The sequence below is a fragment of the Monodelphis domestica genome, chromosome 1 (assembly GCF_027887165.1).
Source record: "Monodelphis domestica isolate mMonDom1 chromosome 1, mMonDom1.pri, whole genome shotgun sequence".
NCBI lineage: Eukaryota > Metazoa > Chordata > Mammalia > Didelphimorphia > Didelphidae > Monodelphis > Monodelphis domestica.
Window position 1 is genome coordinate 733,811,210 of NC_077227.1, and position 20,955 is coordinate 733,832,164.

Sequence of the window (20,955 nt, forward strand, 5' to 3'; positions counted from 1 at the left end):
AGAAAGGAATTAGGGATAATTTAGTGACCATAACTCAGAGGAGGTGTACCAAGAAAATACAAAGTGCAGAGGAGAAGCGTTCAAAATACAGGCTTGGAGATGTTTAAAAGCTTCTCTAAATGATCCTTTTTTGGGTGGCTCTATCAGTTTTATATCAGGAAAGAGCTACAAGTGCTAGAGGGGACTGTAGAGGAAGAGGTGTGTTAGCTAAAGGCCAGATGGTAGGAGAGAGCAGCAGGAAATGAGGGGAGCTACAGCAAGACAGAAAAAAGGGCAGATTTTCAGGGAGAACAGAGCAGTGGAGAAATCCTCACCAGAGGACATCAGTGACTGTGAAGCATTAGAAATGTGACTTTCCCTGGCCGTATTTGTGACCCACGAGGCAAAGTCTCTGGTCATCTGTGCTACTTATGTGCTCCCCTTCCCCTATGAACTGTACGGTACCCTCTGTACCCTTACGTATATAAGAAATATTTCTTGTCATTTATTTTGTCATCCTCTTAAATATCTTTTGCTTCAAACTTATGTGGCCTCTGAATGACTCATAGATTACAGTTTTGAGTGGCTATTGACCCATATTCCCAACACATTTTCAACTTTGGGTAGTATAGGGAGAGGGGGGGTCACATATGAATGAGGTGGGGACTGGGGAGGAAAGGGCTCTATTTGTAAAGTCTTTACAAAAGAGAATGAATGGTAAGAAATTTGAATGAGTCGTATGGTGTGATAAAAGAGCACAAAGCAGAAGAGGGAAAAAGTTTTCAGAAAACCTCGTGATGTAAAAATGGAGATTTGAACCCCGGACTTCAATCCCCAGAAGCCCTTGGCAGTTCCCAGAATCCCATCTGAATTCCCACCTGGGCCTAGAACAGAAATTGTATTTAAACTGACTCTCTGCCTACTTCTAAAATATAATACTTTTAGCAGAGAAACTAAATTTAAATGTTACAATGAGAAATGCAATTGTCACATCATCCTTAGAGAATTGAAAGATGACACTGGAAGACAAGACGACAACGAAATAAAAAATGGAAAAGATCTGTCAGGATTCTGAAGCCAGCTCTTCTTCATCAGTGTCAGGGAAGACACTACATTTGAACTCTAACATCACAATCCCCAAAATGGTTTAATTTAGAAGTAGAAATGGCATCGATGCAAACAAAGCTGGAAAGAAAAACTAGCCCAGACAAATGATCCACGCTAGAAGTAACATGAATGTTCAGGGCACTGAGGGATTGATGCTCAAGAGACAAAAAAGAAGTCAGAATAGTTTTAAATGCTTGGAGAAGGTGATTAAGGGGAGAACTAGGTGGATCAGTGGAATGAGCAAGAAGACTAGAGACAGGTCCTGGGTTCAAATCTAGCCTCAGGCACTTCCTAGCTGTGTGACGCTGGGCAAGTCATTTAATGCCCAATGCTTATCCCTTACAACTCTTCTGCCTATACAGTATTGATTCTAAGATGAAAAATAAGATTTATTTAAAAGATAAGATACATTCTCAATCAGTGGGGGACTTTCCTAGAGGTTATTTGATAACTGGACTGATTCTTTACGGTCACCTAGAGAATACAAAATCCCACCATATTTATTGTTGGTCTGGATAGGAGAAGTTTGCTGCAATGGATTAAAGATTGGCATTTGAGTCAAAAAGAATTTAGTATGAATCTTGTCTCTAGCCACACTGACTGGGTGACTATGGGTAAGTCATTATCTCTCAGAGCCCAAGTCAATAGTTTTTCAAGCATAGATTAGACCAGATAGATATCATTTACAGAGGGCTAAAAGTCTTTGCAAATATTGCCTCCAGGGGCAGCTAGCTAGTTTAGGAGATTGAGAGTCAGGTCTAGAGACTGGAGGTCCTGGATTAAAATCAAGCCTCAAGTCACTTAGTAGCTGTGTGACCCTGGACAAATTACTTAATATCCTATTGCCTAGTCCTTACCCCTCTTCTGCCCTGGAACCAAATACAATATTGATTCTAAGACAGAAGGTAAGGGTTAAATAAATATCCATATAATATACTTAATATATATTAAATGGTATCATTTATAATATGATGAATATGTTTATATTCTATATTTAATATTTACAGAGAAATATTTTATTTATAATTATTTAATATATTTATAATATAATATTATTTAATATACTTCATATATTAATTTAATTAACTATATGGCTGCATATTATTATATATTTATGGAAAATTTCATACTTGGAAAAAATTTCCTACATTCATAAGTCTAAGAAATTTTAAGGTTTACATATATAACAAAAATGATAAATATTATTAAATATATTTAATATAGATCACTGTCTTCCTTTCCTAACATTGACTCTAAGAGATAGGTGCTGCTTTTATCCCCATTTTAAAAATGAGGAAACTGAGATTGACAGACTTGAGTGACTTGCTCAGGATCACATCGTCTATAAGTATGAGAGATTGGATTTGAACTCAGATCTTCCTGACTGCAAATCCAGTGAAATGCATCTACTAGATACCTAAGACTTAGTTCCAGATGAATCGACTCTCTGTATTACTGGAACGAATTTCCATCTAGAAGTTCCACACATTGATGGCACCAGGATTGGAATTAAAAAATTAAACATATACTAAGCACATTTAAGAAAGGAAAGCACAATCTTAAAATGAAATACCATACAAAATAATAAATTTCAATTCACAATTTATTTTATTTTTTATTTTATTTTATTAAGAAAATTTTTCCATGGTTATATGATTCATGTTTTTTCCCTCCCCTCCCTCTACCCCCTCTGTAGCCAATGAGCAATTCCACTGAGTTTTATATGTGTCATTGATCAAGACCTATGTCTATATTCTTGATATTTGCACCAGGGTGATCCTTTAGAGTCCATCCCCAGTCATATCCCCTTTGACCCATGTGATCAAGTGGTTGTTTTTCTTCTGTGTTTCTGCTCCCACAGTTCTTTCCCTGGATGTGGAGAGCATCTTTCTCATAAGTCCCTCAGAATTGTCCTGGATCATTGAATTGCTGCTAGTAGAGAAGTCCATTACATTCAATTGTACCTCAGTATATCAGTCTTTGTGTACAATATTCTCCTGGTTCTGCTCCTTTCACTCTGCATTAATTCCTGGAGGTCTTTCCAGTTCACATGGAATCCCTCCACTTTATTATTCCTTTGAGCACAATAGTATTCCATCACCAACATATACCACAATTTGTTCAGCCATTCCCCAATTGAAGGGTATCCCGTCATTTTCCAATTTTTGGCCACCACAAAGAGTGCAGCTATGAATATTCTTGTACAAGTCTTTTTTCCTTATTATCTCTTTGGGGTACAAACCCAGCAGTGCTATGGCTGGATCAAAGGGCAGAGAGTCTTTTAGTGCCCTTTGGGCATAGTTCCAAATTGCCCTCCAGAATGGTTGGATCAATTCACAATTCCACCAGCAATGCATTAATGTCCCGACTTTGCCACATCCCCTCCAGCATTCATGACTTTCCTTTGTTGTCATGTTAGCCAATCTGCTAGGTGTGAAGTGGTACCTCAGAGTTGTTTTGATTTGCATCTCTCTGATTATAAGAGATTTAGAACACTTTTTCATGTGCTTATTAATAGTTTTTATTTTTTTGACTGAAAATTGCCTATTCATGTCCCTTGCCCATTTATCAATTGGGTAATGCCTGGATATTTTTGTACAATTGATTTAGCTCTTTATATATTTGAGTAATTAGACCTTTGTCAGAGGTTTTCTTTATGAAGATTTTTCCCCAATTTATTGCTTCCCTTCTAATTTTGGTTGCATTGGTTTTGTTTGTACAAAACCTTTTTAATTTGATATAATCAAAATTATTGATTTTACATTTTGTAATTTTTTCTAGCTCTTGCTTGGTCTTGAACTCTTCCCTTTCCCAAAGATATGACATGTATACTATACTGTGTTCACTTAATTAATTTATAGTTTCCTTCTTAATATTCAAGTCATTCACCAATTCTGAGTTTATCTTGGTGTAGAGTGTGAGATGTTGATCTAAACCTAATCTCTCCTATACAGTTTTCCAGTTTTCCCAGCAGTTTTTTTAAAATAGTGGATTTTTGTCCCAAAAGCCGGGATCTTTGGATTTATTGAACACTAGCTTGCTGAGGTCATTTACCCCAAGTCTATTCCACTCATCCTCCCTTCTCTACTTTATAGTACAGTTTAAGATCTGGTACTGTTAGACCTCCCATCCTTCACATTTTTTCATTATTTTTCTTAATATTCTTGATCTTTTGTTCTTCCAAAAGAACTTTATTAGGGTTTTTTTCTAATTCAGCAAAAAAAAAATTCTTGATAGTTTGATGGGTATGGCATTAAATAAGTAAATTAATTTGGGTCGGATTGTCATTTTTATTATGTTAGCTCATCCTACCCATGAACAATTAATGTTTTTCCAATTGTTTAGATCTAGTTTTAATTGTGTGGAGAGTGTTTTGTAGTTGTGTTCTTATAGTTCCTGCGTTTGTCTTGGAAAATGGATTCCTAAGTATTTTATATTGTCTAGGTTGATTTTAAATGGAATTTATCTTTCTATCTCTTGCTGCTTGGATACAATTTATTTTCTTGCAGGTATTTTTATTTGTTAAATTATATTTTTTAAATATTATTTGTTTCTTTGAGATCTCTTTTCCTCCTACATACACTTTCCCAGTTCATCAATGGCTTTGTGGTTATTATCCCATACAGCTGCTGGCAGTATATACAGAGTGTTTCTAATTCTGCTTTCTTCCCTCTGCATCCCTTCATAAAAGTCCTCCCAAATGTCCTTCCACTCTTCATCTTCATCATTATTTAATAGAGGAGATTGTGACTTCATGATGAAATCAAAATAAGTCTAAGTTCAGAGTCATAACTGGTTTCAAAAATGGCCTTTTATCTGTTGACCTTGTATAAGATCATTTAATCTCTTAGACCAGAGCCTCAGTTTCTGCATTGGTGAAATGAGACCAGATGGCACCCAATGTCCCTTCCATCTCCAGGACTGTGATTTTGTTTTTCATTGGTATATGGAACTGCCTGGCAAGGGACAATAACTTACAGTCCTAGGCAACTGTCTGGGGACACAGGGGTTTGGTGACTTGCCTAAGGTCACACAACCAATTCCTGACTTTCAGGTATGCCCTCTATTTACTGCATCATGCTGCCTCTTGTACAAGCCATCAATATTGGTGTGCGATAACATTCCCTTCCTTCTTAGGGTGAATATGGTTCTGGATTTGAAATCATAGGACCTGGGTTCAAATGATGACTTTTGCTTACTGCCTCTGTAAGCTTATGCAAATCATAGCATCTCTCTGGGCATCAGGGCCATTTTCTGTGATCTCATTTAGAAGAAGCTCTTTTGGGGTTCCCTTAATTGCTGGGGTTCCCTTTTCCCCCCTCATATTAATATTTAGATGTCGATCAGTTTGCATGCTGTATCCTCCCCCAACAAAATGTAAATTCTTGGAAGTATAGAATGTTTTGATTTTTGGACTTGTATCCCTAGTAATTTAAATGTATTTATTAAGTGCCTACTATGTTCCAGGAACCATATTGGTGTTATTCTTCAGTCATTTAGGTGTGTCTGACTCTTTGTGACCTCATTTGGGACTTTCTCAGCAAAGATACTAGAGTGGTTTGCCATTTCTTTCTCCAGTTTATTTTATAGATGAGAAAACTGAGGAAAACAGAGTGAGGTGACTTATCCCAGGTCACACAGCTAAGAAGTGGTTGAGGCCAGATATAAACTCAAGAGGATGAGATGAGTTTCCTAACTCCAGGTCCAAGCACTCAGTGCACTCTGGTACCACCTAACTGTCCTAGGAACCATACTAGGAGCTAGAAATACAAAACTAAAGACCAAAAAATCTCCTCCTTGCTTAAATTCTACAAGAGACAAAATGCACACTGTCCCAAAAGTCTTAGTACATTTTAAAACTTCCCCAGGATCCTCCCTGACTTCCTTCAAGTCCCAGCTAAAACATGACGTTCTACCAGAAGACTTTCCTGGTCTGCTTTAGTGCTCATGTCCTCTCTCTACTGAGTATTTCTAATTGATTCTGTCTCCAGCTTCTTTGTACTTAGTAGTTTTCAGCTTTTCTCCCCCATTATTAAGAGTGTGAGCTCCCTGAGGGCAGGGACCTTTTTGATGTTCTCAACTCTTGTCACACCTTCATCAGTGTTTATTGGCTGACTATAAAATACACACAACACTACTTGTTGTGTGACATTGGGCAAGTCATTTAATTTCCTCTGTGCTCAGTTTTCTTATCTATAAAACAGAAGGGTTGAAATCTTTGGTCTCCAGTTTCCCTTCTAGCTCCAAATCTATGATCCTATGATATCTTTGGGAATCTTTTCCAAGGAAACCCCAAATGGGGCCATGAAGAGTTGGACACAACTGAAAAAATGATGGTAGACGACTGACATGTATGCCTATCAGACCAATTTCCCCTGAGGATTTTCTTCAACCTTTGAGCATTAGTAAGCATCTACATTATGCCAGGGATTGTGTAGCATGATGGGGATGCAAATTCACAGGTAAGACAGTGCCCGCCCTCATGGACGTTATATGTTAACATCCTCTCAAAACCTTTTGCCTCCCTTCTTTGCAACCTCTTCATCTCTCATTGCTATGACCTTCGATGTATCTCTATTGCTAAGGCTGGTCCCATACTTCAATAACTGCTTCCTCTCCTATACATTCCTTACCTTCTCTCCATCTATGACACACCTAAGGATGGCCAAACACTGGATCTCATCATCTGCCTCAAATGTTTCACCAATAATGTCACTGGTTTAACTTCCTTCTACTTAGGTGTTTGTTTGTTTTTTTGTTTTTGTTTTTATGCTGCTTTATTTGACCCAAGGCTCAAGATGAAGCAAATATTGGCACCTGAGAATTTCTACAGTACTCAGGAGAAAATTTATATCCCCAAGTGCCTACACCAACTAAATAGAGAAAGAGGAGATCAATGAATTGAACATGCAACTAAAAAAACTAGAAAAAGAACAAATTAAAAATCCCAGATAAAGAATAAATTGAAAATCCTAAAAATCAAGGTGAAATGAATAAAATTGAAAGTAAAAACTATAAAAATTAATAAATCAGATTAAGATTTAGTTCTTTGAAAAAACAAATAAAATAGATAAAGTATTGGTCAATCTAATTTAAAAAAGAAAGAAGAGAATCAAATTATCAGTATCAATAATGAAAAGGGGATTACACCTCTAATAAAGAGGAAATTAAAGTAATTATTAGGAGCTATTTTGTCCAATCATGTGACCATGAATATGACAATCAAGGTGAAATGGATGTATATTTACAAAAATATAAATTGCCTAGATTAGCAAAAGAGGAAATAGAATACTTAAATAATCCCATCTCAAAAAAAAAAAGAAATTGAAGAAGCCATCAATGAACTCCCCAGCGGCAGATGGATTCACAAGAGAATTCTATCAAACATTTAAAGAACAACTAATCCCAATATTATGCAAACTATTTGACAAAATAAATTCCTACCAAATTCTTTCTATGAGAATCTCTAACAAATTGGCACTCAGGGTAATGACATAATCATGAGTTTTACTATTATGTAACACAACAAACAGGCAAAATAAAATAAAATAAAAACATCTACAAATACATACACTATGGCAATATAAACAAAATATGTCTGCACATACAAGAAACTCAACCGAACCTGAGGCTGAGGGAGATGTGCTTAAAAGCAAATATGCTCAGTGATGGAGTTCAGGTGGCAAAGATGAATATGCCCTAAGAATGGACTCTGTTGAGAATAGATAATAAGTACCAGACCAAGGATGAAGCTCTCCTAATCAGACCCAGACTGGTGGAAAAGTTCTTTGAGTCTCTCATGGATTCCAGACTTGGATAAAGCTCAGGTAAGAAGAGCTTCATTGGAGACCACAAACTGGTGAGAATATCTAATGTTAACTTAGATAACAGAAGGGGAACGACTCAAGCCCCTACAGCAGGTCAAGGCTTCATTCATTCATGAAACTACAAGGCTTCTCTGTCTGACACAGAGTTAATGGTGGAAAATTCTAAGCTGTATGTTTTGCCAAAACCTTCTATGGGCATTAGGACCTAAGTGATCCCATATTGGAGCATCATCAAACTATACCATTACATCAAACAACTGTAATATTAACAATATAAAAATTACAATTATCCCACACTCTAGATTTTGTTTACAGAATAGATGAAATTGCCATAAACAGCTTATCGATTAATTTAGATTGATTATTTCTCTTAATAAGGCATCAAGCATTAATTAAGTGCTTACTATAAGCTAGGCACTATGCTAAGTACTGAACTGAAGAGGCAAATACAAGCCAGCAGAAAGGCTTCCCTGCCCTTGAGAAGCTTACCTTCTAAAGGAAGAAAACAATATATAAGAGGGAGCTGAAGGGGAATGTTGGAGAAGGATGACTAGCATGAGGCATGGTGATTCAGAAAGTCCAAAGAACAGTCAAAGGGAAAGAAATGATCACTTATTAAATGCCAAGTATTTGCCAGACACTGTGCCAAGTGTTTTACAAATACTATTTCATATAATCCTGATGGAAAATTGTGAATTTTAGATTTACTCCACCCTGCTTAGTCTAACAAAACAGGAATGTCTACACCCCTACTTAAGGATTAAGTATTGAGAAGGATGGCCTATGACAGGCTTGTGCTAGCAAATGACAAATCAGAAACAACTGACAGACCCCTGGGCTGTCCTAAATCAAACTTAAGCTACCATTGGTAAATGTGAGATACAGGAAAGTGATGTAAAAACAGTCTATATATATTTGCGTCACTTCCTCTCGGCTTCTTTGCACGGAGAAGTGGCTGGCAGCAGCATACTGAGTGTCTTGGCATCTTGGCATGGTGGAAGCTATTGTCGGGGTTTGGTGGTGAGTGTTCTTGATACACTACTGGGGGAAGCTTAGTAACCTAGTTCAGGTGAGGCATCTTCTCTGAGCTCTCTTGGATTATAGGCTGATTCCTTTCTCCTTTTACCTTTCAAAACACTATCCTCTTAGGAAGCCTCTGATCTTCTGAAAAGAGCTTGTGACAGAGGTCTTTGAAATACCCCCTGGCACAGGCTAGGCCTGAGAAATCCTATACCCTTTCCCTCTCTCTTCTCCTTAATTCTTTCCCTCTATATTAATTAAACCACCAGAAAAAATTTCCAAATTGACTTGGATATTTTATTTGGGATTTTCCCTGGTGACCAATTAAATTTAGATTAAGTCACAACCCTAAAATTTACACTTACAAATGAAAATAAAGCATATAGCCAGCTTCGGCCTATCCTCAAAATGAAGGAAGAGTTCCTTCCACTCAGAAAGAATTCACCATTGGGAAAAACTGCTAGTCTAATGGAAGTTTTGTTCCAGGGTGAGAAGGCAGCTGAGTAATGATGGCAAATCCTGGAAACTCAAGATCTCAGCCAGAAGATGAAAACCAAAGGAGTGAAGAGCCTCAAGTCATCAGATGCCATCAGATGAGTTGAAAAAAGTAGTGACTTTTATCCTAAAGAGGAGAAAATGTAAGAAAACATGATCATTGGCTTCAAGTGTGCAAAGGAATGTCATCTGGAAGAGGGCTTAGACTTATTCTTTTTGGTTCAAGAGAAAAGAAGTTAAAATAAAGGAAGCGGGGGGGAGGCACTAGATGGCTCAGTAGATTGAGAGCCAGACCTAGAGACTGAAAGTCCTGGGTTCAAATATAGCCTCAGATATTTCCTAGCTGTGTGACCCTTGACAAGTCACTTAGCCCCCATTGCCTAGCCCTTACTGATCTTCTGCCTTGGAACTGATACATAATATTAATTCTAAGATGGAAGGTGAAGGTTTAAAAATAAAATAAAAAAATAAATGAAATAAAATGGAGATAAAGAGGCAAATTAAGGTAGGACACCATGAAAAGCTCCCTTCAAAGCAGACAACATGGTGTTATAAAAAGCATAGTAGCTTTAGAGTCAGTCAACCTTGATTCCAATCCTACCTCTGACAGCTATGGCCTGTCACCCACCATCAGCAACTCACTTAATCTCTGGCCTCAGTTTCCTTGCCTATAAAAGCAGGACAATTGGACTAGACAGCCTCTAAGGTCTACTTCAGATCCAAAATTTATGATCCCCAGTTTCAGGGGGGCCAAATCATTCTTATCATAACATTTGTCATGTGAATTATTTGGAAAGTACTTTACAAACATTGTCTTCTTTGATCTTCCCAAAAATCCTGGGAGATAGGTACTATTATTATATCAATTTTACAGAGGAGGAAACTGAGGCAGGCAGATGTCAACTGAACTCTCCAGGATCTCACAGCTAGTCAGAATATGGTGGTCTAGATGGCATCCAGGCTTCCAATTCTGTGATTTGAAGCTATGATGACCAGAGAATCAGTCAGGTGTGTCTGGTGTTTGGGCAGCCCCAAGGAGAAGAGAACAGCTGTTCTGCCAAAGCTTGTTTCTCTGGATAATTTCCTGTCCACAGCAAGTTGGGGTATTTTGGCCCCCTCCTTCTCTGTGTCTTAAAGAATGGTATTTAGCAGCTGGACAGTCATTCCCTAGTGGGGAAAGTGTGGCCTGGCCTCTGCTCTCCACTGGCTTCTTCCCAACAGCTGGGTTGGAGTGGGTGGTCTAAGACCTAAAGTTCAGTATTAGGGAGCAATGCCATGGCCCTCGCTCCAAGCCACACCGAGCCTGCCAAGGTTTTAGGATTTTAGTTTAGCCTCTTATCTGTCCCCTGGGGCCATTTTCCTCACCTCTCTCTGGACTGCTTCCAGGTCTACCAGGTTGTCCTTAACATTTCCAGAGGAGCTGATGACATTTGCAAAGTGCTCAATGAAAGAGAAGCATCTTGGAAGTATTTTCACTTGCGGACAGAAACAGAGATGGCTGAAAACCCTCCACCCCTGCATGGTGTCAGCAGGCTGGCAGGGTAGAAACTTTTTCAGAGCTAACCCCTTTCCCCGGAGCTCCCATTACTGGGACAGATGACCAGCAGACATGAGCCAGGAGAGCCAGAACCATTCCGTGGCCTATGTTGGGAAATGCATATTGGCAGCCACTTGGTGGCCAGGCATTGAGTAAGACCCGAAAATGCCCCCTGTACTTTGTAACATTCCACCTGCTTCTAGTAAGTCCACTTACACTTCTCTCTCCTCTTTGTCCCTCTTGGCCGATCTTTTTCTCTTGATTTCTACCTCTTCCTCTTCCTTTATTCTTTATTCTTTTTCTTTCCCCTTTCTATTCTTTCTTTCATTCAATCTTGACTTTGCTCTCTCCTCCCATCCCCATTCTCCTTTATTTCTCTTCTCCTCCCTTGATTTTTCTCTTTCCTCAATTTCTCTCTCTCACACTCACACAGTCTCTTTGTGTGTCTGGTTCTTTGTCAAGTCAGCCTCTGTCTCTGTTTTTGTATTTCTGTCTCTGTCTCCCCTCCCAGTTGTAGTACTGCATTTCTGATTTCATTCCTTTAAGGAAGCCCAGCTCTCCCCTATCCAGGCCACAGCTCTTCTAATGACTACCTGCTTAACTTAGCAGCTGCCACGCAGAAGTCAAAGTTAAACAACAATAGCACTTTACAGTGGGGCAGGACCAACAGATCGATTCCTTGACCCAGAAACCCTGGGATTCTTCTGAAAAATCTCTTCAACTACATCCTCAAAAGCTAGGACTATTTCACAATTTTGCCCAAAGCAGGCAGTCTAATCTTTCTCAGAATTTACCAAAAGGAGAATAGACAGACAGATAGATGGATGGATAGATGGATGGATGGATAGATAGATAGATGATAGAAAGAAAGAAAGAAAGAAAGAAAGAAAGAAAGAAAGAAAGAAAGAAAGAAAGAAAGAAAGAAAGAAAGAAAGAAAGAAAGAAAGAAAGAAAGAAAGAAAGAAAGAAAGAAAGAAAGAAAGAAAGAAAGAAAGAAAGAAAGAAAGAAAGAAAGAAAGAAAGAAAGAAAGAAAGAAAGAAAGAAAGAAAGAAAGAAAGAAAGAAAGAAAGAAAGAAAGAAAGAAAGAAAGAAAGAAAGGAAAGAAAGAAAGAAAGAAAGAAAGAAAGAAAGAAAGAAAGAAAGAAAGAAAGAAAGAAAGAAAGAAAGAAAGAAAGAAAGAAAGAAAGAAAGAAAGAAAGAAAGAAAGAAAGAAAGAAAGAAAGATAGATGGATGGATGGATGGATGGATGGATGGATGGATGAATGGGGAGATGGATGGACAGACGGACAGACAAGACAGACAGACAGACAGACAGACAGACAGACAGATAGATAGATAGATAGATAGATAGATAGATAGATAGATAGATAGATAGATAGATAGATAGACAGGGAGAGAGAGACAGAAAAAGAGAGAGAGAAGGAGAGAGAGGGGGAGGGAGGGATAAAGAGAGAGAAGAGAAAGACAGAGAGAGGGAAAGAAACAGAGAGAGAGACACAGAGACAGAGAGAGACACAGAGAGAGAGTGAGAGAGAGACACAGAGAAAGGGGGGAAGGGAGGGAGGGAGAGAGAATTCAAATGAAAGCAGCAATCCTTCCACCAGCATAGAGTACCTGATATGTTGTAGTCAGCTAGTGAATGCTTCCTGGCTGGTTAACTTGTTCATGGCCCAGCCCAGGCTGGCAGTTTGAAACAGGAGATGGCCAATAGCAAGGTGAAAGTTCCCTTTTCTGAAATTAATAAACCATTACAATGGAGCAGAAAAGAGATGAATGGCACATCTGGTAGAGTTCCTTTCAGACCCTTCTAAACTGAGTCCAGATGGAAATTAGCTTATACCTGGCTATAGAGAGTTTAAGAGGGACATAAAACAAACATTCTCTCTCTCTCTCTCTCTCTCTCTCTCTCCTCTCTCTCTCTCTCTCTCTCTCTCTCTCTCTCTCTCTCTCTCTCTCTCTCTCTCTCTTTCTCTCTCTTTCTCCTTTAGAAGGCCTTCTCCCACCTGGCACCTCCCAATTTGATGCCTAGGAACCCAAAGCTTTGTTTGATTGTCCAAGAACTCCCACTGAAGCATCCCTCATTGTCATATTGTCATACTCTGATCCTATAACATACACTTTCCATTTCCCAATCATCCATTCAAAAGAATCAAGACCAATGCCTGGGTTCAAATCCCCCCTCTGTCACTTTTGCCAACTTTTCTGGGCAAAGGATTATGGGCAAATTTTCTCATCTGTGAACGGGGTACAGTGAATGAAAGGTGAGAATTGGACTCCATGACCTCAAAGTTCTCTTATATAGAATTCAAAATATATGACTCAGTGATCCTGTAACAGAACTCATTTTCACTAACATGTGAGTGGACAGTTTTAATACAGCTCTCTTAAATAAAGAACATTGTCTCTGGTGAACAATTTTAACCTAAAAGAATGGCTCTCTAAGATAGCTAGGTGTCATTGTGGACAGAGAGCTTGACTTGAAGGTCTGAATTTCAGACTGACTATGTGATGCTGTACCCATTGCTTAACCTCTATCTGCCTCAGTTTCCTCATCTATAAGATGGAGATAGTAAGCGCAACTATGTCACAAGAGCAATATTCATTTAAATAAACAGGCATTTTTAAGTCCCTGTGATCTGCCATTAAGCATTAGGGCTCTAAAGAAAAATAAAAGCCAGGCCCTGTTCTCCAGGAGCTCTCAATCTAATGAGTCCAGTAAGATAGCACGTAACATGTAACATGCTCTGGGAATCGTCGAGCACTATGGAAATACTAGCTATTATTAGTATATAATGGTATGGATTTGAGCACTGTGGCAGGATGGCAGAGACAAGATGGCGGAGGGAGGGAGAGGAGCTCCCTCTTCCTCAAAGATCTTACCCTGTGGGCAATGGCTTACAGTGCTTTGGGCTTGATGTTCCATGACCGAACTAGCTGAGCAGCCTTGGGGAATACATTTCTCCTTTCTGCATCTCAGTCTTCCCATCTGTCAAGTCAAAGGGTCGGGTCGGATGGGACGATGCCTAAGGTCTCTTCCAACTCTTCCAATTTCTAGGTCTCTAACTCAAGTTGGCTCTGCAAGATGGTTTATTCTCCCCCTACCCAAAGGAAATATTCAAAGAGAGGATCAAAGGCTCCAGCTTGGGTTAGATGTGGCAGGATTCCTGCTCATGGGCTTCATCCCCTGGTTCCATCTACCTCTGCCATCCTGAGAACTTGGCATCAAAGGTAATTGGTGCAGAGAAGACTGATGCCAAACGTCAGTTGGCCTCTAGAGGGCTCTAGAACCTAGAGCATGAAGAAGGGAAATCCAGCCAAATCCAGGGAGCCAAGTCATTCTTCCATAAGGCCATTTGGCAGTTCTAATGAAGATGAACTGGAGAAGGGAGAGACTGGAGCAAGGAACCCAAGCACATGGATATGGTGTATTGTGGTGGCTCAGTTCAAAGATTCTCAATGAACTAAGGTGAGAGCTGGGGGACCAGTGAGAAGAGGATGCATTAGAGACACCGTGGAGGTGGTGACATGGTCTAGGACGGATTGGCGGCAGACTCTGCCTTCTCCTCCTGGGAGTCTCACCCTCTTCTCTACCCAAGCCCTCCGCTGAGGATTGACAGGTGGATCCCATCTCCTCATTTCCCACCATCACAGGAAGTCACTCCATTGGGCTTCCAACCCACCTCTCAGGGGCCCAGCAGGCAGACACTGGCAGGGGGAAGACTTCATTGGGCATCCATGATTAGGAACCCCCAGAACAAAGGAAGAAAGTTGGTCCTCCATTCTACTAACTGTAATATTTATATAATATTTAAGTATAGTGCCTCTACTTGCTTCAGCCCAAGGAGATGGGACCAACCAGCTCTGAAATCCAGAACTTGTTTTTGTTTCCTTTCCACATGAGAGACTGCAAAGTTTACAAGGTGGACCCCAGATCAAAGGAGCTCTAATAAAGGAAGAGTTGGGTTCCCCTCCCAGCTCCTGTGGAAGCTTGGCCAAGCCACTGGTGCTCCAGGACTCCAGATAGCTGGTGGGTCCCAGGGCGGATGAGATCAGTTCATCTTTTGGGAATTGAGGCAGGAGCGAGACTAGGATTTGTGATAAAAGGAAGCCAAGGGTGCAGGAGGGCTTGTCCTATTGGGTCCTGTACCCCGTTGGCACTCTGTTTGGAGGCACTTTAGAACCCTTCTCAGAAGAATGTATAAAAATGTATAGAATCAACATTTACTGAGTACCACCAACTATGTGCCAGGCGCTGTACCAAGAGCTGGGTAAACACAAAGGGGTAAACAGTGGCTCCTGCCCTCAAAGAGCTAACAATGGAATAGAGGAGGAAACAGATCAGACTGAAATACAACCCCAGGCTATAGCAAGAATGAATGACAGTTAGAGAGAGCTTTATGGAGTGATGTGTCTGTCACATGTACCTATGTTTATATATGTGTGTATCTAGGTGCACGTGCACAGATTAGCTCATCTGAGTCTGTATTATTAATGTAAGGAAAACAGCTCTTATCCTCCTCCTTTTCTAGATGAGGAAGCGAAATCTCAGAAAGGTTAAGACACTAGCCTAAAGTCACACAGCTAGGAAATGTCCAAGGCTGGATTTGAACCAAATCTAGTTCTCCAGGGTCCTGGATCTTCCCTCCCTCTCACCATATCTAGAACCCTACTGTCAAGTTCGGAGGAATCCCTCAAGCAGTGCTTCCCTTTGCCTAGCCTAGCCTAACCCTTCTATGCAAGCAAAACCCACCTCCCACCTCCCAAGCCCCTCTTTCCCATTTAATAGAGATCTGGAGATCTCCATTCAAAACCTAACAGACATTTATTGGCTGTGGGGCTTTGGGCAAGTCATTTAACCTGGGTCTCAATTTCCTCATCTATTAAATGGGGATAATGGGAGCATATACCTTCCAGGTTTTGTGTATTTCAAATATGCTACCATTTGTAAAACACTTTTCCAACTTTCAAGTGCCATATAAATGCTAGCAGTTAATATTAAGCAACTTAAACTTAAAATGAATTGACCTCACATCTCCCAGAGCGGGAGGTTCTCTCCCACAGAAAGTTAATCTTGAAGCACCCACAGAAAATTCCTCTGCCTTAATCACAGCCAAAGAAGTTTTTGTTTATTTGTTTTTTTAGACAAAAATGAAAACCTTCAGGGCAGTCATCCCTTCTCCTGGATCTTCTCCACTCTCCAGCCCTCTCTAGACAGGAAGGGAACTTTCTGAGCAACTCCATGATGTATCCTCCAGGACCCCAGGCTTGGAGTCAAGAAGACCTTGGTTCAAATCCTGCCATTGACATTTGATAGCTGCACGACCTTGGACAAGACCCTTAATCTTTATGTGCCTTAGTTTCCCTCTCTGTAGAATGAAGGTTAGATCTGACAGCCTCTCAGACCCATTCTAATTCTGAATTTTTTATCTTGAAGGCTCATCCCATTGAGCTCAAAACACTCAGATCTGGAAAAGCCTCTGGTTGTCCCCTATTGTAGCCATATCTGTTTACAGATGAGAAAACCCTAGAGAAGGGAAGTGACTCAACCAAGGTCTCACAAAGAGCACATAGACATGGAATCAGAATTCAAGACATCAGACTTGGATGGTAAAGGCTAAATCTTTTGCCCTCTGGGAAGCAAGGGAACAACTGTCCAATCATTCAGTGGTGTCCAACTCTTCATGACCCCGCGGACCATATTGCCCATAGGGTTTCCTTGGCAAAGATACTAGAGCAATTTGCTAATTCCATTTCCAGTGGATTAAAACAAACAGAGGTAAAGTGACTTGCCCAGGGTCACACAGTTCATATGTGTCTGAAGGCAGATTTGAACTCAGGCAGATGAGTCTTTTTGACTCTAAGTCCAGCACGCTACCCATGGTGCCAGTGAGCAGCCCGAGCAGTAGGGCTAGCAGTCTGTATTTTAAAATAAATGTACTTAAGTAGGCAACATTCAGCCCCAAAACATGGGACTTTCATGATGAAACATGAGGCATTCCAGGGCAAAGAGGCAGATTATACCTCAGCAAGCCTCAGATCATAGCACACAGTCTGCCTAGTCACTGTCTCCTACTAAGGACAGTCCTGTGGTTGAAGATGCCCAGAAATGTCCACACTTGGATAAGATCCTAGATTTAGAGCTAGAAGGGAACTTGGAATCCATCTTGTTCAACTTCCACATTTCCCAAAAGAGGAAACTGAGGCCTGACAGGATTTGCCCAAAGTCCCAAAGACAGGATTCAAACCCAGGTCCTCAGACTCCTAAATTAGCATTATTCCCAAGGTACCACACTGCTTTATCTCATTGTGTTCTGTTTTATAGATCATCCATGAGTATTATCTTTGCTCTTCCACAGCCATCTTCATTAGAATAGGGACTCATTTTTTTTCCGTGTATTTCCCAACCCATCTAGCACAGAGATCCAAGACTCGTAGACTCTTAAGTAAATCTTTGCTGAATTTGAAAGTAAAGTGTGGGAAGAGAACTGCCTGGAATCCTGGCTCAGCCACTTGCTCCCAGCATGACCTTGGATAAGTCATTTTCTTTCTCTAGGGACTGGTTTCCTTATCTGCAAAATGAAGGGATATGACTTGATGACCTCTGAGGTTCATCCAGCTGACATTCCACGATTCTGCGATTTGCAAAACTCTCAAGTCGTCAGTGTTTCCCACTAGAAGAAATAACTTACTTGCAAACATTCCCAAGACTTGGAAAAGAACGTCCAATTTTCATGCACAAGTTTGGGAATCATTTTTGATTCCTTTTCCTACTAGCTCACATTGTACTTCAAAATGCCACCTAAGGGCATATGGCAAAGCCGATGACAGTGCTTCTGCCCTAGAGTGGAGGCCAAATATTCCTTCTTTCACTGACAACAAAAATAATAATAACACCCACAATTCTGTGGCTTTGTAAAGCTTGCAAAGCATTGAGGGCCTATTATGTCAAAGCACAGTGGTAGAAATGGGGGGGAGGGCCATCCGAAAATAATTAAATCACCCACTGCGTGAACGAGGATGAATCTCTTGGCCTCCCTTGAGTTCTTGACTCTCCTCAGTAAAGTGCCAGGGCTGGCCCGTCTGACCTCAAAGGTCCATTTTGTCTCAAAATTCTGTTGGGCTATATCTTCCATGAATCTAGGGTCCCTGCCCTCAGGGGGATTACTGTCTAATGGGGCAATAAGACACGGGTACAAATCAAAGAAAAGATGAATGTACAGAAAAGGCATTCTAGGAAGTGGAAGGAATGGGAGTCTGCTTTTGGATGGAAAAAGTCATACAGAATGTTAAGAGCAATGAATCAGGGGGCCTGAGCTCTGCCACCAAGCCACTGTGTGACCCCCTGGATAAGGCCTTCACACTCTGATCTGTTCCTCATAAATACAATGAAGTGATTGGGCTAAATGATCACAAAAGACTCTAGAGCTTTAACAATCTAGGACAGAAATGTTATTTTCCTCACTTCATTTCTTGATCTCTTTTGAAAGCTCAATTCAGGTGCCACTTTTTCTGTGAAATTTTTTCCATAACTGTTTCTCTCTCTCCCCCTCTCCCTCCTTCTCCCTCCCTCCCTCTCTCTCTCTCTCTCTCTCTCTCTCTCTCTCTCTCTCTCTCTCTCTCTCTCTCTCTCTCTCTCTCTCTCTCTCTGTCTCTCTCCTCCCCTTTCTCTCTCTTTCTTTCTCTCTCCCTCTCCCTCTCTCCCTCTTTCTCTCTGTCTCTCTCTCCTTCTTCTCTCCTATCTCCTCTCTTTCTTCCCCCTCCCTCTGTCTCTCTCTGCCCCATATCTCTCCTCTCTCTCTTTCTCTCCCTCCTCTCTCTTTCTCTCCCTCTCTCTCTGTCTCTCTCAGTCTCTCTCTCCCTCTCTCCCTCTCTTTCTCTCTCTCTGTCTCTCTGTCTCTCTCCCTCTGTCCCTCTATCCTCTTTCTCTCTCTCCCTCTTCTCTCTCTCTGTCTCTCTCCTTCTGTCTCTCTCTCTATCTGTCTCTGTCTCTGTCTCTCTTCCTCTGTCTGTCTGTCTGTCTGTCTGTCTGTCTGTCTCTCTCTCTCTCTCTCTCTCTCTCTCTCTCTCTCTCTCTCTCTCTCTCTCTTTTTCTCTGTCTCTCTCTTCCTCTCTGCCTCTCTCTCCTCTCTCTCCTTTCCTTACCTTGTATTAAATGTAATGCCTAGATTAGCCACCTCTCACATCTGTGGCCCTTGGGAAAGCTATCTTGGATCCTCTGAAACTACATCCACACAAAACCATTATCCATGAGCCCCCATCAATGTATTTGCTTTTACTTGTAAACCAATGGATTTCATTCTTTTATTCAAAGTAAAGGCATTTAATTTGATAACAGGTAGAAATAGCAGTTAGTTGACAGCAAATAGAGTGCTGGGTCTGGAGTCAGGAAGACTCATCTTCCTGAGTTCAAATCTGACCTCAGACACTTACTTACTATGCTATGTGATCCTGGGCAAGTCACTTAACCCTGTTTGCCTTGCGTTCCTCATCTGTAGAATGAGATAAATAAGGAAAAGGTCAGCCATTCCAATATCTTTGCCAAGAAGACCCCAAAAAAGGACAAGAAGATCCAGTTAGGACTGAAACAACTGAACAGCAAGTAAGAAACATGGTAATGCACTTAGTACAATGCCTGACACATAGTAAACACTTGTTAAATGTTGATTGCTTGACTCAATAGCTGTATTTCAACTTGAGCATTTATTGCTGTTGAAAGATACAGTTAAAGATATAGATAGAGATATACTGTGATATTATGACAATACATTGTAACATACTAATTAATAAACAATATGTAATTAACAGTATGGTTCTACATATACACAAACACACAATAAGGTCAGGAACGGAGGTCAGAGAGTGGAGAATCTTGCCTTTTTGGCTTAGTTTGGGTTTAGACGATAAATCATGCCCATTTCAAGTCAGAGCAGTTTGAGAATTTCTAACCCTAGTTCAGATGACTGTCTGGGACAACAGACTGATTTCATTCAGAAACAACATCTAAAAAGGCTTGATCTAAGCTAACTAACTAGAAAAGCATTATTTCCTCCTTCCCACTTAGCTTCTAATTCTCCAGACCTCCTCACTGCCTCAGATGCCCTTTTCCTCTGGAAGTTCCATCAGCACTTATGACTAGAAGTTCTCTTCATCTTGGAAGTCCCTTTCTGCTATCGAGGAGTTTCTCCTGTAACCTCCTTTTTGATGAAAGGTCCTGGGCAGCCAGCCTTCATTCCTCTCCTGGCTTTGCTTCATACTGATTCTGTCACCACCACCCTGGATGCTTACCTTCCACCAGCCCTCTCCTCCTTTTCTGCTCCTCTTTATGTTACTTAAAAACATCTTCCCTTATTTTAATGTAAGGACTTTAAGGGAATAAACTATCTTTCTTTTTGCTTATTCTCATGGCCTTGGTGCTTAGTTCAGTACCTAGCACATAGTAAGTGCTTATTAAATGTTGTTGACTTGACTTTCCTGTAGTATAACTGTTTAGAAATGTTATGTCCACATCCATCGCCTCTTCCTTCTCCCAATCCTCATCCCCAGTCTCCCTGGTAGAATTCAAGGAACTTTCCCTGAATTTTTGGAGACAGGTAGAGGTACGACTGCTGGGTTTGGGATCAGAGGACGCACTGAAATCTTGGCTGTATCACTGCCTCCTTGTGTGACCTTGGGCAAGTTCTTCCACTTTATCGAGCCTCAGTTTCCTTATCTACAAAATGAAGGACTTAGTCTGCCTTTGCAGTATTTTTCCAGTTCTAAATCTATGATTTCTAGGATGCTATAGTCTAGACTAGACAACCTCTAGGTTTCCCCCAGCTCTGTGATTCTATGAATTCATCCTCAAATCACCCAATCCCCAGCCCTCCTGACACTGATCTCTGTGATGCTCTGACTTAATTCTCACTCAATTTCTTCCTCCTGACCTTTAGGTCTGAGATCTTTGACAGCACACACTTAGTCATGCTCAATCCCTGCTGTGGTTCATCCT

The 20,955-nt window shown here is 40.6% G+C and overlaps 1 long non-coding RNA gene across 1 annotated transcript; it reads right to left on the reverse strand.

Annotated features, from left to right (window-relative positions):
- Nucleotides 1–9,327: 9,327 nt before the first annotated feature.
- LOC130453750 (uncharacterized) lies at nucleotides 9,328–14,211 on the reverse strand. Its single transcript, XR_008911287.1, has 3 exons — nucleotides 13,867–14,211; nucleotides 12,582–12,698; nucleotides 9,328–9,555 (listed from the first exon to the last, which is right to left on the reverse strand). It is a non-coding gene; the product is annotated as an uncharacterized LOC130453750 (long non-coding RNA).
- Nucleotides 14,212–20,955: the final 6,744 nt, after the last annotated feature.